This window comes from Dipodomys spectabilis, unplaced genomic scaffold (genome assembly GCF_019054845.1).
Source record: "Dipodomys spectabilis isolate Male_0828 unplaced genomic scaffold, ASM1905484v1 ptg000329l, whole genome shotgun sequence".
Lineage (NCBI taxonomy): Eukaryota > Metazoa > Chordata > Mammalia > Rodentia > Heteromyidae > Dipodomys > Dipodomys spectabilis.
In genome coordinates, this window is record NW_024871006.1 from 5,953,506 (window position 1) to 5,968,378 (window position 14,873).

Genomic DNA, 14,873 nt, shown 5'->3' on the forward strand with positions numbered 1-14,873 from the left:
ATGCCCGTGAACGGCTCCGGGCTTCGAAGGGGGGGATCTCGGGCACGGGGGTGGGCCGCGTGTGCCCGCACCCGGCTCTCCGTGCGTGGTGGGAGCCGGGGACGCAGACCCGCGCTCCTGCGCCCAGCTCCCCACCTGCGAAGCCGGGATGGGCCCTCGCGGAGGCTGCCCTGCGGCGGTGTGCAGATGGGAACGGGGCGCGGAGCCCCCAGCCTGGAAGGACAGATTGGGTGACGGGCCTTCCTTCCCGGGGCGCCCTCCTGCCTCGCCAGGACCCAGCCGGCATCTACGTGTGTGTGTGCGTGCGCGCATGTGTGTGCACACACGCGTGTTTGCACGCGCACAGCAGGGCTCCGGCGGGCCGGCCGCTCCCAGGCCCGGCCAGGGCCGTGAGAGGGTCTCTTTGTTCTCCCTGCTGAGGAGGGCACAGGCCTTATCGGGATTGGTCGGGGTGCCTGCCCTTGAGCCAATCACTGTGGAAAGGGGGTGGGAAGCCCCACTGATTGGCTTAGCCCAGATCACATGCTTCAACTGAGCCCGGAACTGAGCCAGGCTCCTGAGGCCCTTAGAGACCCTCAATCTGAGATGGGGGCTGCCCTGCCCTGCCCTGCCCTGCCCTGGGGCCTTGCCTTCCACTTTCTTTTTTCTTTGCTGAGGTATTGAGGATTGAACCCAGGGCCTTGCACAAGCGAGGTAAGCATGCTGCCATTTAGGCCTCATTTCCTTTTTTTTTTCTCCAATCCTGGGGCTTGAACTCAGGACCTGGGCATTGCCCCTGAGTTTTGTTTTTGTTGTTGTTTTTCTCAAGGCTGGCACTCCACCACTTGAGCCAAAGCTCCACTTCTGGCTGTTTTTCTTTGGTGGCTCATGGAGATAAGAGTCACACAGACCTTTCCTGCCCACGCTGGTTTTGAACCATTATCCTCAGAGCTCTGCCTCCTGAGTAGCTAGGATTACAGTGGTGAGCTTGGCTTCTGCATTTTGTTTTTTTCACTGTGTTTTTTAGATGGGCCTTGCACCCACTCTGCAGCTTGCCACATATTATATCCATAGAAACTCTTCTGCCAGATGGACTGGGCAGGCTTGCCCTTGGATTGGGCTCTGAGATGGGTCAGACCCTCGGTTTGCAGCTCTGTGAAGTGGCACTCAACATTTACAGCCACCATCCGTGGGGGCTTGGGAGATTCCTTGGCAGGTGCACACCAGGGGTTGTGGGGACGGATGAGGGAGGAGAGAGTTGGGTTGTGGAGGTGGTTCTGAGCCCAGTGGCGCAGGACGGGAGGGGCCAGCTGGGACTGTGGGCTTGTGTCTTACCAGAGGCCGAGTGTCCAGCACTCCAGCACCTAAGATCCTGGGGGGTGGGGGGTGGGGAGAGGAACATAGAGAAAGGAATAGCAAGGGAGAGACACAGGAGACAGGAAGGGAGGGAGAGAGAAGAGGTGGAGAAAGAGGGAAAGAAGAGACTACAGAAAGGAGAGGAAAGGAAGGGAGGAGAAGGGAAGAGGGGGAGGGAACAGCACACTGGTGTTCCCTTGGCATCTGCCCAGTACCCTATTCAGCTCTGTTAAAGATCCAACCACATTTTGCTGGCACCCACCACGTGCCCATTAGCTCAAATTCCAAATTGATTCCTTGAGTGAAAGACGCAACGGCATGCTCATTGTGGCAGGCAGGAGGGGTGGAGAGGGCAGCGTGGTGCAGTCTGCTGCTGACTGCGGGGGGGGGGGGCATTGCTGGCCACTTGGGGGACCTTCCCCAGGACCCAGCCTCCTCCCCCCCTCCCCTGGGGCACCAGGCCCCCAGCCCACTGCTCCAGGGCAGCCTGACCAGGCTCCATCCTGGGGGCCGGGGCTGGGGTGCTGGCACTGGCTCAGGCCTTTCCCCAGTGTTGCCATGGAAATGAAAAGTTCCCCTGCATCCCGCCCCCCACACCTCAGAGAGGTCAAGTTCATGGCAGAGCTCCCCACTTGTAGGCCTCCCAAGTCCTGGCTCCCCAAGGGTGGGGGAGTGTACCTCCACAGGCTAGAGGAGGCTGCGAGTCTCTGGAAAAGCCATGTCTCCTCTGCCAAGGTGGCTGTTGAGCAGACAGCCATGCTTGAGGCTGTCCTGGGCCTGCAGCTCCGTGGGGAGGGGAGGGGCGAGCAGCCCGTGAGATGGGGCCAGACTCCCTGGAGGAAGGCCCATGTCCAGTTCTGGGCTCTCCAGGGCCAGTGGGGGGAGGGGCAGGGGGAGGGGCCCTGCCTCCCTGGGTCTGGACTTCACGCAGGCCTCGGGTAGAAAGCACAGTGGCAGGAAATGTCCTCACCCCCATTCCAGGTCCCCACATTCTCTCCCCCCATCCCCAGAAGCTCATTTCCTGCTTGTCCTCCACTGAGGCCATAGTGGGAGGTGCCTTCAGCTGCGAGAGCTGCTCCCCAAAGTCAGCGGAGGGTCAACCCCTCCCCCCAAACCTCCTTCCTCCCCCTCCACCCCAGTTGCCTACGGTGTGCCAGCTTCTGTAACAGAGCTGGGTGTGAAAGAGAGAGCAAGAGGGAGGGGGAGAGAGAGAGAGAGAAAATAGCAGAGGCCGGGGCTGCTTTATGAAGGAGTCCAGGCAGGCGCGCCTCTCGGTGACATCTCCACTGAAATTGCAGTCACTAAGAGTCACTACTGTGAGGAAACTTCCAGGCAAATGCAAAGACCTCAAGATGGGGCCAGGCTTGGTGTGTGCGAGGGACAGAGCAAGGCCCCGGGGCCCGGGCGGTGGCTGGGCCCGGTTGCAGGGCCGTGAGCTCCAGTAGCAGGAGGCTGGATTCCCTCTCAGGGCTTGGAAAAGGCAGGGGAGGGGCTGAAGGTCTGGGAGAGATCTGGTGAGATTTGATTTGATTTAGTTTGTGCCAGGGCTGCGGCTTGAACCCAGAGCATGGGCAGTACTACCCCCGAGGTGGTTTTTTTTTGTTCAAGGCTAGCACTCCACCCCTTGAGCCACAGCTTCCCTTCTGCCTTTTTGGTGCTTCATTGGAGATGAGAGTCTCCTGGGCTTTCCTGCCCAGATTCGGCTTTAAGCTGTGATCCTCACATCTCAGCCTCCTGAGTAGCTAGGATTACAGCCATGAGCCCTCGGCACCCGGCGTTTCGCTCATCTTCAACGCCATTGAAAGAGCCGGAATCGATGAAGAAAAGGAGTCAGGTGGTGGGGAAGACTGTGTCTCTTTTGACCTTCATTGGCAGGGTCCAGGACTGGCCTGCACACGCCCCGGCCACGGGTGTCAGGAACTGTGGGAAACCTGGCTGGCGGAGATAACATTTGATAAACGGGGTGAAGACGCCTTCCTCCCTCAGCCCTTCTTCCAGACACCCCGGCTTCTTTATGGCTTTGCCCAGGTAGATCATTTATTGTCATAAATTTTCTTATCTCCGGTGCTTTTCCAATTATGGATAACAACAGAAAGGCCGTCATTGGTTTCCAGAAGGTCATCAAGATAGAGAGCTCGCTTGGGAAGGGGATGACTTACGCAGTTGGCTTGTATAAATCTGGAGAAGCTTTATGCACAAGTCGGACAGGAAATGTAAGTGAGATTCATAAAACATATCAAGATTTATGGGTTTGCCGCTGATGAAAATTGCCTTTCCTTTTGCTGTTTGCGTGGGAATTATTTGTTCTTTCCAAGTGTTTTATGCAGCGCGTGGGGGGGGGGGGATCTTTGTGTGTGTCGATACCAGTCTTGGGGCTTGCACTCAGGGCTTTGGCACTGTCCCTTAGCTTTTTCACTCAAAGTGGGTGCTATACCACTTGGTCCAGCCTTTACTTCTGGCTTTTTGCTGGTTAACTGGAGGTATGTATGTCTGAGTCTCATGGACTTTCCTGTCTGGGCTGGCTTCGAACCTCAATCCTCAGATCTCAGCCTCCTGAATAACTAGGATTATAGGTGTAAGCCACTGTTATCCAACAGCTGTTCTATGTTTTTAACATCTGTAGAGAAAGGAAACATCCCACCCCACCCCACCCCACCCCAGACATCCAGCCGGCCGCAGGTGGCACCCTGGGATGTGAAGATTGGGGCGCCTTTGCTCGGCTGTGCATTTGCCAGTGTATTTTGCTCTATTGGCCCGGTTGACTTTGAGCCTGCGGTCCCTCTCCCTCCCCCTGCCTTTTAGCTTCCTGAGTGGCTGGGATTGCAGGTGTGCACTACCGTATTGAGAAGCAAGGCATTCTTCATGATGGTTTCAAGACTGTGGACCACCAGGCATGCCCCCTGCGGCTGGCTTTTACCAGTGGGAGGTGAGATCTAGGCACCAGGGCTCTTAAGCTGGCTGCGGGGCGCCCTGGGGGCTGAGTCCTCACTGGTAAGCGGGTCTCAGGGGGTGCGACCCTTTTTGGGGCAGCACCCGGGGACGGTGGGCAGAGGGGAGTCGGTTTTAGTGTGACGAGAGGCAGACATAGAGGAGGCTTTTTCTGTGCTGGTTCCCCATCTTCTCATGGTCACAGCCCCTCACTTCCGGTCTTTTGCGGGGATGGTTGAGGGGGGCAGCGGCGCCCCTCTGCCTCTTCTCCAGGACAGAGGGCGGTGTGGCCGCGTCTGCTCACGCGCTGACTGGGTTGGTCACATGGAGGAGGACACACAGGTGTTTGGCATGGGAGGACTGAAATACGGCGTGGAGAAGGCCCACGGGGCCGAGGCCCAGGGCCACCCTGTCATTTTTCAGCACCATTTTCTTCCGCGTAATGCTCCCATAGATCATGGGACCCGATCATCTGACAGCCGCAGAGATGCTTTATGGTGACAGGGTGTAAGGTTTTAGAGGAGGGAGAAATAATGGTGAACTTTCTGTCCTCCAAAGATCCTCATTGTCCCTGCAACACAAAGCCCGTCTTGTTTGGCTTTTCTCGGAAATGTTCCCAGAGGAGGAAAACAAATAGGATTTACTCAGACTTCCTTCAGCTAGCAAGGAAAATAAAAAGAACTTTCCCACTGACCCTTCTCCTGGGGGAGATGCCGGGGCAGGGAGACTTCAGATGGTAGCAGGAGCTCCGTGGCTCATGCCAGTAATCCTGGCATGACTCAAGAAGCTGAGAGCTCAAGATTGTGGTTTGAAGCCACACCAGGCAGGAAAGTCCGTGAGAATCTTATGTCCAATTAGCCACCAAAATGCCAGAAGTGGATGTGTGGTAGAGCACCAGCTTTGGGCCAAAAAAGCTATGGGATCATGCCCAGGCCCTGAGTTCAAGCCACAGTACTGGCACGTGTGCACACACACCTACACATGTACATGTGCACACATGCATGTGTGCACACACAAAGTTTGCTTCTGCAACAGCAGAGAAACCTTTGGGTTTCTATTGCAGTTTTCTCTCTCTGCTCCACAGCCAGAAAGAGCTGAGGACAGAGGTATAAATTCTCTCTCAGTGGGGCCCAGGTGTCCCACTGCTTGGCCCTGTGGGTGAAGATCTTTCTGGAAGATGTGTCCTTCTTTGCAGGGAGGGCCAAGAGAGTAAAGCAAGGCCACATCCCAGTGCTCCAGGGGCCCCACGCTCAGGGAAAGTTGCACAGGCCTGCGGTCCTTAGGGAAATGTGAGTCAGCACCATAACAAAAACCACTGAACGCCTGCCAAGAATCAACACCGATAACCGAGGACAGGATGTGGAGAAAATGGAGCCCTCGTGGGTTGCTGGTATGAGCGAAATGGTATGGCCCATTTGGAAAACAGTTGAATACTGATATTTTATGAATGTTCTGGAAAAAAACCCCAGATGCCTGTTAGTGGACAAATAGAGAAATAAATTGTGTTATATAAATACAATGGAATACTCTTTAGCCATTAAAAAGGGGGGAAAAGTGTTGATATATGATACAATGTGGATAAACGTCAACACATTATGCTAAGTGAAAAAACAAACCAGTCACGGATTGTGTGGTTCCATTTATAGGGGATATCCAGAAGACGGAAACCCACCAAAACAAGGCAGACTGGGATTTGGCAGCCGTTGTGGAAGGGGTGACGGAGAGCAGTGCTTCTTGGGGCAGCCTTTCTGTCAGCTTTCCATGACGGAAACAAAATGCCTGAGACAAGTTACCAAGAGAAAAGGTTTGTGTTTGGCTCGTGGTTTGTGTTTGGCTCGTGGTTTTGGGCTTCTGCTGGGGTGATGACCAGGAACTTGAGATGGAGAACATGGTGCAGGAAGGAAAAAAGGAGGAGGACAGGGCTGGGTCCCCGGCGCCTCTCAGCAGCCTGCCTGGGGACCAGACCCTTGACAGGGTCTTGGGGGACAGTCAGCCTCCAGACTGCAGCAAGGAGAGACTGAGCAAAGCAGGCTCAGGAACGGCACTCCGGCCCAGGACCAGCATAAAACAATCGAAACAACAACACATTCCTCTCTGGACAGAAGGGGCTCTCCAAAGCCAGGCTGAGTGCCCTGTCTTCCTGCATGAACCCCTCAATGCATTACCCCCCCTCAAAACACCAAAACCCAAACCCAAAACAACCTAGAAGAGCCAGGCAAAGATGAGAAAAATCTGCCCGCCCTGCCTCCGCCCCTCCCCAGCTCGAGTCCATCCTCGGGAAGGGAGGGTAATTAATTCAAGAAGGCCCAGCAGGCACTTAGACTGGGGAGAGGAGGGCGTGTGGGGGGGGGACAAGCTGCGGGGTGTGGTGGTTTAATCCCTGTCTCAGGGCAAAATTGTTCCAGCCCTAATGAGACTCCCGGGCATGAACCCTGCACCGATCGTCCACAGCCAGCACAAGGAGGGCGAGACCAACTTTCTTTCTGAATCCGGGGCTGACTTCACCAAGTGGCAGCGCCTCTGAAGGGCACCCAATCAATCCGCTGGCCCCGCCGCATGAAATTGTATTTGCCTGCCGCCCGCTATCTCCCCGGGCGCAGCTGGGCTGTAAGTCAGCAGTGATAAGGTGCTGCATTATGCCGCCGTGTTTATGAACTCCGCCTGGAAAGACATGATAGAAATACTCAGCGATATGCAAAGGGAGCCGGCGCTGGGGGGGGGGGGGGGGGAGGGGGGAGTCCGTACTGGTTGCCCAGGCAACCGCGGGGCTATTTTGGGCATCAGATTTTGCAGATCATGAGAAGCGCTTTCCTCGAGTGGTTGGTTAGGCGCTTCCCTTCCCCCTTTCTTTCCTGGAGGCCATGAATGCAGAATGCAGTATTTAGGAAGGGGACGGCTTAATTTCTTAATTAAACCTTACGATATTTTTCTCCTCCTTTTTTTTTTTTTTTTTTTTGGTCTTCTTTAAAAATGGATGGGGGAAATCTCAGGGTGTTTGTTGGCAAGCTTTCTGGAGTGGAAGAAGATGTGTGAATAATTTACTGATCTCCACTGATGCTCGCCGTTTCCCCCCCCCCCCCCCCCCCCCCCCCGCACCTCATTTTCCCTATGATAAACTCCCTGAGCAAATCCCTGGCCCAGGCCTCTGCACCCTCTCAAAATCCCCTGGTGCTTACGAGCAAGCCCGGGGGCCGGGCTGGAAGTGGCTCCATCTCTGAGGAACAAAGCCCAGTCGTTGCCCGGACAAAGGCTGGCTCCTTCCCTGTGAGGGACAGCTTTCCCCAGGAGGACCAGGGGCCCAGGCTGCGCCCCGTCCCGCCCACGGGGAGCCGGGTGCTTCTGCCACAATCCCCAGTGGCAGTGCAGTGTTGCCGCCAGGCTGGGTGCGAATGCACAACTTGGGGTTCTCCCCACGCTGCAGCCCGGCGAGCGTCTGCTTCAGCAGGGAGGAAGGCCCTGTCCAAGCTCGCAGTTCCAGGCCTGGGGTTGGAGGGTGCTAGCTCTCCTTCTTCCCTCTGTACCCCCGCCCCCCAGTCATGGGACTTGAACTCAGGGCCTGGGCGCTGTCTCTGAGCCTTTGTGTTCAAGGCTAGCGCTCTACCACTTTGAGCCACAGTGCCACTTCCAGTTTTGGTTGTTGACTGGTGATAAGAATTTCTCAGACTTTCCTGCCCAGGCTGGCTTTGAACTGCCGTCCTCAGATCTCAGCCTCTTGAGGAGCTAGGATGACAGGCTCACGTGAGCCACCAGCGCCTGGGTGATTTTCCTTCTGGTCCCCAGATCCTGTCTGTCCTGCTCCCCACCCCCATCCTGAGGTGGCTTCTTAGAAACTGCTTTCCTGGGCTCCCGAATTCTAAGAGAGCAGGGAGAGGAGCTTCGTGGCTCTGTGTCTGTGTGGCTTTGCAATGGCCTTGTGTTCCAGGAAAGCCAGGTGGGGTCTGTGACTTCACCCTGAAGGTACAGAGGAGCCTGGCTGCACAGACCCCCTCTCCCCCCCCCCCCCCAGGAGCCGCTGGAGCAGGCCTCACCCATCCACTCATGGAACCAGCTCGCTCTGGAACCCTTGGGAACCAGGGCTGAGATGACAACCAGCCGGGACACTCCCACCCACCCTCCCCAGCCCCTCCTGACACGGTGGTCCCCAGACCACCTCCGACCCCGGGGACCCATGCCCGGGGCCTGGACTGCTTAGTGATCAGCACAGGGCTTTCCCCTCCACCCAGTAAAGCTGCCCTTGGAGACAGCTGGAGATCCACCCAAGTGCTGCCTTCTCATGGCTGCCATGTAATCCTTTCTCTGCCCACCACCGTCGTCATCCTCACCATCATCATCCTCCTCTTCCTCCTCCTCCTCCTTCTTCTCCCCCTGCCCTTTCTTTTGTCAGTTGTGGGGCTTAAACTCTGGGCCTGGGCGCTGTCCCTCAGATCTTTAGCTCAAGGCTAGCGCTCTACCACTTGAGCCACAGCACCACTTCTGGTTTTCTGGTGGTTCATTGGAAATGAGTTTCATGGCTTTTCCTGCCCGGGCTGGCTTTGAACCATGATCCTCAGATCTCAGCCTCCTGAGTCGCTAGTATGACAGGCGTGAGCCACTGGCGCCAGGCTGTGCTTTCTTTTTTAAACACTTTTTGATTGTGTGTCACTCAAGGATTGTGCAAACTGGGAAAAATGGAAACGTTCAAAGAAGTAAATCAATTGTCTCCGCTTTCTCTCTGTCTGAAATACGGATAGTCTTTCCCAATTGTCTAAATTCCCTTTTTTTACACACTTGAAACTAGACTCTGCCCTGCCTTTTCTGCAGCTCAGGTCATCATGTGAGCATTTTTCCCTTTCCTTGGACCTCAGCACCCACATTAAAAAAAATAAAAACAGCTGCACAAAATGTTTACTGCGCAGCTTCCTCAGAGCTAAGCTCTGCGTGTGGATCAATCGCCTCCCGCGTCTCTTTCAGGCTGGGCAATGGCAGCGTGGGATTTTAACACCAAAGCCGGCCGGCGCTCCGTGGAGGGGGGGTCGGGGGTGGGGGTGCCCTCTTTGCCTTTGAAGCTGAAGGAGAAGCCAGTCAGTCAGCAGCCGGCCCGGAGAGGGTTTCTGTGGTGACATTCAGGGCTAAGAGACAAAATTACTTCCCCCAGGGCAGGTGGAGCGCTCGCTCGCTTGCTCGCTCGCTCGGCATTTTGAAGGTTGGCAGCCAGGGAAATGGAGTGAAATAGACTCCAGGAGCGGGGTGGGGGGTGGCGGGGAAGGGGGAGAGGCCGGCGGGCAGTGCCGAGCTCACAGAGCATGCTGGCGGGCTCCCACCCCCGGGCAGGGCTGTGCGCTTTGAGGGGGGGAAATACCCATGACCCTGTGAGTGGGGGGTCCCCCCTACAACGTGGTTGACAAGCGGGCTGGGTGAGCGTGCCGGACACCACTAACCCCCCCTTCCCCCTGCCCACCACATCCCCGCCGAGCCCCCTAACTCACATCCTGTGCATCCCAAGCTCAATAGCGCGATGATAAAGGTCTTTACCCAAGGTGAGCGTCTGTGGCCAGCAAGGTTCGAGGGAGTTTCACCGGACACAGCCGGTAGAGTTTGGAGTGACTTCCCAGCTCTGTGCGCAGCTCTTCATCCCCGTCTAGCAGGCTTGCTGTCTGATCACCTCAGGGATCTATATCTGTATCTATCTCTATCTATCTATCTATCTATCTATCTATCTCGATCTATCTATTCTTTTCTTTTTTTCCTATCCTGGGGCTGAGCTCTTTTGCTCAAGGCTGGTGCTCTACCACTTGAATCACAGCTCCACTTCTGGTTTTTTGTGGTTCATGGGAGATAAATGTCTCACAGACTTTTCCTGCCCAGGCTGGTTTTGAACCGCTATCCTCAGGCCTCAGGCTCCTGAATAGCTAGGATTACAGGCATGAGCCACCAGCCACCAGAGCCTGGCTAACAGCTGTAGTTTTGTTATTTATCTTCTCACTTTTCTGGAGTATTTCACAAACATCTTCCTCTGGTCTTTGAGCACTTGCATCTCTGATTAGTCCTTTTGTTGTATAGTCTTGCTGCCTTAATTTGGGGTGATGAAGACTGGCAAAGTTTTTCACTGGTCTGTGGTCATGTTTTTCGTTCTCTCTTTGGTTCCATGGCTATGTTTTCCACTGGTATTGTGGCCATGGTTCCCATTGGTTCTATGGTCACATTTCCATTGGATTCATAATCATGTCTTTTCACTGGTCCCATGGTCATTTTGTTTTTGTTTTTGTCAGCCATGGGGCTTGAACTCTGGGCCTAGGCACTGTCCCTCAGCTCTTCAGCTCAAGGCTAGCGCTCTACCACTTTGAGCCACAGCGCCACTTCCGGCTTTTTCTGCTTATGTGGTGCTGAACCCAGGACCTTGTGCGTGTGAGGCAAACACTCTACCACGGAGCCACCTTCCCAGGTCCTGGTCATTTGTGTTTTGTGGTTCCGTGGGCACATTTCGGTGTCACGCTGGGGCCCTGCTGGGGATGGGCCGCGTGCGCCGGGGTGGGCGCTGCCTCTGCGCGCACTTGTGGCTTTCCCCTGTGTCTGAGCCGCTGTCATTCCTCACTGCCTCCAGGCCACAGTAAATTCTGAAATAATCTCATTCTGAGGATGCCAAGCCTCATTTGTCCAACAGAAAACCCCTGGGAAGCGCGCGCAGCATCAGCCTGGTGCTGGCCAGGGACTCCGTTGGCTCTGGGGTCCCACCACCCATCCTTCCATCGCTCGGTGACAATGTGGCTTGATGGCACTGGGCTCTGCCTTCGGGGGTGGGGGGTCAGACCCAAGGGGACCGAGGGCGGCTGAGTGGGCAGAACTGCCTGGCTTCAATCATCTTCCAGAGTTTTGGGGCGCTGCTCTTTCGTGGATGTTTGTGAAGGCTCCAGTGCAGGACATTGGTGTATGATTCTCTCTATTCCTTATTATATGTGATTGACAGGCAGTGGGAGGAGCCCCGCAGGGGCTGCTGGACCAGGAGAGGAAGCACATCTGGGCATTGAGGGGTGATCACACCCACTCACATCCCAAAGAGATCCTGCCTTGGCAGTGGCCTGCCGTCCCTGTGGCCCTGGTGTGTGGCACCACCCACGCCCGCAGCTGCTCCTGCCCGCAGGGGGCGTCCCAGCCGCCCCACCTGGCTCTGACATGGGGGGGAGGGGCGGTGTCCCCCTGTCCCGGGCTCTCACTTGGTTTCCTACTTGTCAGACAGGTTGTTAGAAATCACACACACCGTGGGAAGTATTGCCATTTTCACGATGTTAATCTTTCCAATCCAGGAGCATGGGAGGTTTTGCCACTTTTTAAGTTCTGTGTTGATTTCCTTTTCTTCAAGATTTTAAAGTTTTCATCATAGAGGTCCTTCACTTCTTTGGTTAATTCCTAGGTATTTTATTTTTTGTGGGGCTATTACAAATGGAGTTGCTTTCCTAATTTCAGTCACATTTTTCTCCTTGTTGGCATACAGAAAGGCCATTGATTTTGGGGGTTAATTTTATACCCTGCTACTTTGCCAAAGTTTTGAATCAGCTTGAGTAATTTGGGAGTGGAGTCTATGGGATTCTTTAAATACAAGATCATGTCGTCTGCAAAGAGGGAAAGTTTTATTTCTTCTTTCCCTATTTGGATCCCCTTTATGTCTGCATCTTGTCTTATTGCTGTAGCTAGGCATTCTAATACTAGATTGAAGAGAAGTGGAGAGAGTGGACATCCTTGTCTTGTTTCTGAGTTAAGAGGAAATAGCTTTAGTTTTTCACCATTGAGTATGATGCTGGCTGTAGGTTTGTCATATACAGCCTTTATTGTATTGAGGAATGTTCCATGGATTCCTAATTTTTCCAAAACCTTCATCATAAAGGGGTGTTGGATCTTGTCGAATGCTTTTTCTGCATCTATTGAGATAACCATGTGGTTCTTACTCTTGCTCCTGATGATGTGATGAATAATATTGATTTGCGTATATTGAACCAGCTTTGCATCCCTGAAATGAATCCTGTTTGATCATGGTGTATGATTTTTTGGGTGAATTGTTGAAGTCGGTTGGCCAATATTTTGTTGAGTAGTTTTGCATCAATGTTCATCAAAGAAATGGGTCTATAGTTCTCTTTCTTTGGTGAGTCCCTGCCTGGTTTTGGGATGAGGGTTATGATGGCTTCATAGAATGTGTTCGGTAGTGAACTTTCTCTTTCAATTTCATTGAAGAGTTGGAGGAGTAATCAAAACAGCTTGGTATTGGCATAAGAACAGACCTCAGGACCAATGGAGTAGAATTGAAAACCCAGAAATGAACCTACAGACCTATAGCCATCTAATCTTCGATAAGGGAGCTAAAACAATAGAATGGAACAAAGACAGCCTCTTCAGTAAATGGTGCTGGCAAAATTGGTTAACGACTTGTAGAAAACTAAAGCTAGATCCTTATATATCACCCTGCACCAGAATCAACTCCAAATGGATCAAAGACCTCGAAGTCAAAGCAGACACTCTGAAAACATTACAGGATGGAATAGGAGAAACCCTAGGTCTCCTTGGCTCAGGCTGAAATTTTCTGAATAGAGACCCGGAAACACAACAAATCAAAGAAAGGTTGGACAAATGGGATTGCATAAAGTTGCAGAGCTTCTGCATGGCAAAGGACATAGCTAGCAAGATCAATAGAAAGCCCACGGATTGGGAGAAGATCTTTACTAGCCATACAACGGACAAAGGTCTCATATCTAAAATATACTTGGAACTCAAAAAATTAAATCCCCCAACAACAAATCCTCAAAGAAACAACTGCCCAATAAACAAGTGGGCGAAAGACTTAAAGAGAAACTTCTCTGAAGAAGAAAGAAGGATGGCCAATAGACACATGAAGAAATGCTCAACATCCCTAGCCATAAAAGAAATGCAAATCAAAACAACATTGAGATACCACCTCACTCCAGTTAGAACAGCAAAAATCAAGAACTCTAACAACAACACATGCTGGAGGGGATGTGGACAGAAGGGAACCTTACTTCATTGTTGGTGGGAATGTAAACTTGTTCAACCACTTTGGAAAGCAGTATGGAGGTTCCTCAAAAGACTCCACATAGAACTCCCCTATGACCCAGCAATCCCACTTTTGGGCATTTACCCAAATGTTTACAAACAAGACCACACTAAAGCTACCAGCACAACTATGTTTATTGCAGCATTAATTACCATAGATAAGATATGGAACCAACCCAGATGCCCCTCAGTAGATGAATGGATCAAGAAAATGTGGTATATATACACAATGGAATTCTATGCCTCCATTAGAAAGAATGACATTGCCCTATTTGTTAGGAAATGGAAAGACTTGGAAAAAATTATATTAAGCGAAGTAAGCCAGGCCCAAAGAAACATAGGCCCCATGGTTTCCCTTATTTGCAATAACTAGTATATGTATGTGTCAAGCGGAAAAGGACAGATAATGTGATGTTAGGAAAATGAACCCTTAGATATGTATTTTAATGTTTCTTTCTTTCATGCATGTGTTTCTAATGCATTTATAAGATTATTTCTTTGTTGCTTTGTATGTCCCTCCCCCACAGTATAACCCCTGCTTTCACTATATTTGATGTCAGTATAACTTGTGGAGGAGATGGGGAAAAACAAGTCGTTTAAGGATACAGGTGGACCTGTTGCAACAATGAGAAGTACAAGTTGTCATGTCCAAAACGAGCTTTACAACTTCGGGGCGGGGCGGGGGCGGGGGGGGGGGGAGAAGATTGGGACTGGGGGGTTAGGGGGGAAGCTGGGAAGGGATGTGAAGGGTAAACAAAGGAGGAGGCTGCAATGCTTGGTAAGAAATGTACGCATTATCCTGCCCATGTAATTGTAACCCCTCTGTACAGTATGTTCACAAATAAAATAAAATAAAATAAAAAGAAATCACACACACCGGGGCCGAGGCTCCCTTATTCCACCTCTCCACCTGCTGCTCCCAAAAGCAGCCCGGACCCTCCACTGAGCCGGCGGCCGCTGGCTGGGCTGTCCCAGGCCCAAGCCTTCTCCTGTCACCATGGCGACCAGTAAGGAGTTGCATGCACAAAACTGGATCTGTGTTTTGAAGATTTTACTGCAGAGCGGCGCTGGGGGCCAGTGCTCTGGCTCTCCCCCACCCCAAGTGGGGAGAGGCACCCCCTTTCCATCCCACTCACTCATCAGATCCACTTGGAGTTCATGGATCGTTTTGGTTCTTTCAGTCCTGGGGTTTGAGTTTGGCTTTGTGCCGGCTTGGCCGGCATTCCACCACTTGAGCCATGCCTCCGGTCTGGCTTTCAGCTGGTTATTTGGGGGATGGAGTCTTGTGGACTTTTCCATCTAGGCTGGCATTGAACTGAGACCCAGAGCGCAGTGTCCTGGGGTCACTGGGGTCACTGGATGTCCCCAGCATGTGGCTTTGCTTCAACACTATTAAAAAGAATCAGTCTTAGGTAACTTTAGATGTAGATCTGTTTCATCGGACACATAGCATCCCAAGCCTGATTTGCTTCATTTTTTTTCCCAGTCTTGGGGCTTGAACTCAGGGCCTGGGCACTGCCCCTGAGCTTCTTTTGCTCAAGGCTAGCCCTCTACCACTTGAACCACAGCATCAC

General features: G+C 52.8%; 1 long non-coding RNA gene across 1 annotated transcript; it reads left to right on the forward strand.

The window, feature by feature from the left end:
- The first annotated feature begins 653 nt into the window (after nucleotides 1–653).
- LOC122094946 lies at nucleotides 654–12,506 on the forward strand. Its single transcript, XR_006144974.1, has 6 exons — nucleotides 654–693; nucleotides 3,211–3,363; nucleotides 3,450–3,548; nucleotides 5,459–5,667; nucleotides 5,910–6,067; nucleotides 12,466–12,506. It is a non-coding gene; the product is annotated as an uncharacterized LOC122094946 (long non-coding RNA).
- The last annotated feature ends 2,367 nt before the right edge of the window (nucleotides 12,507–14,873 follow it).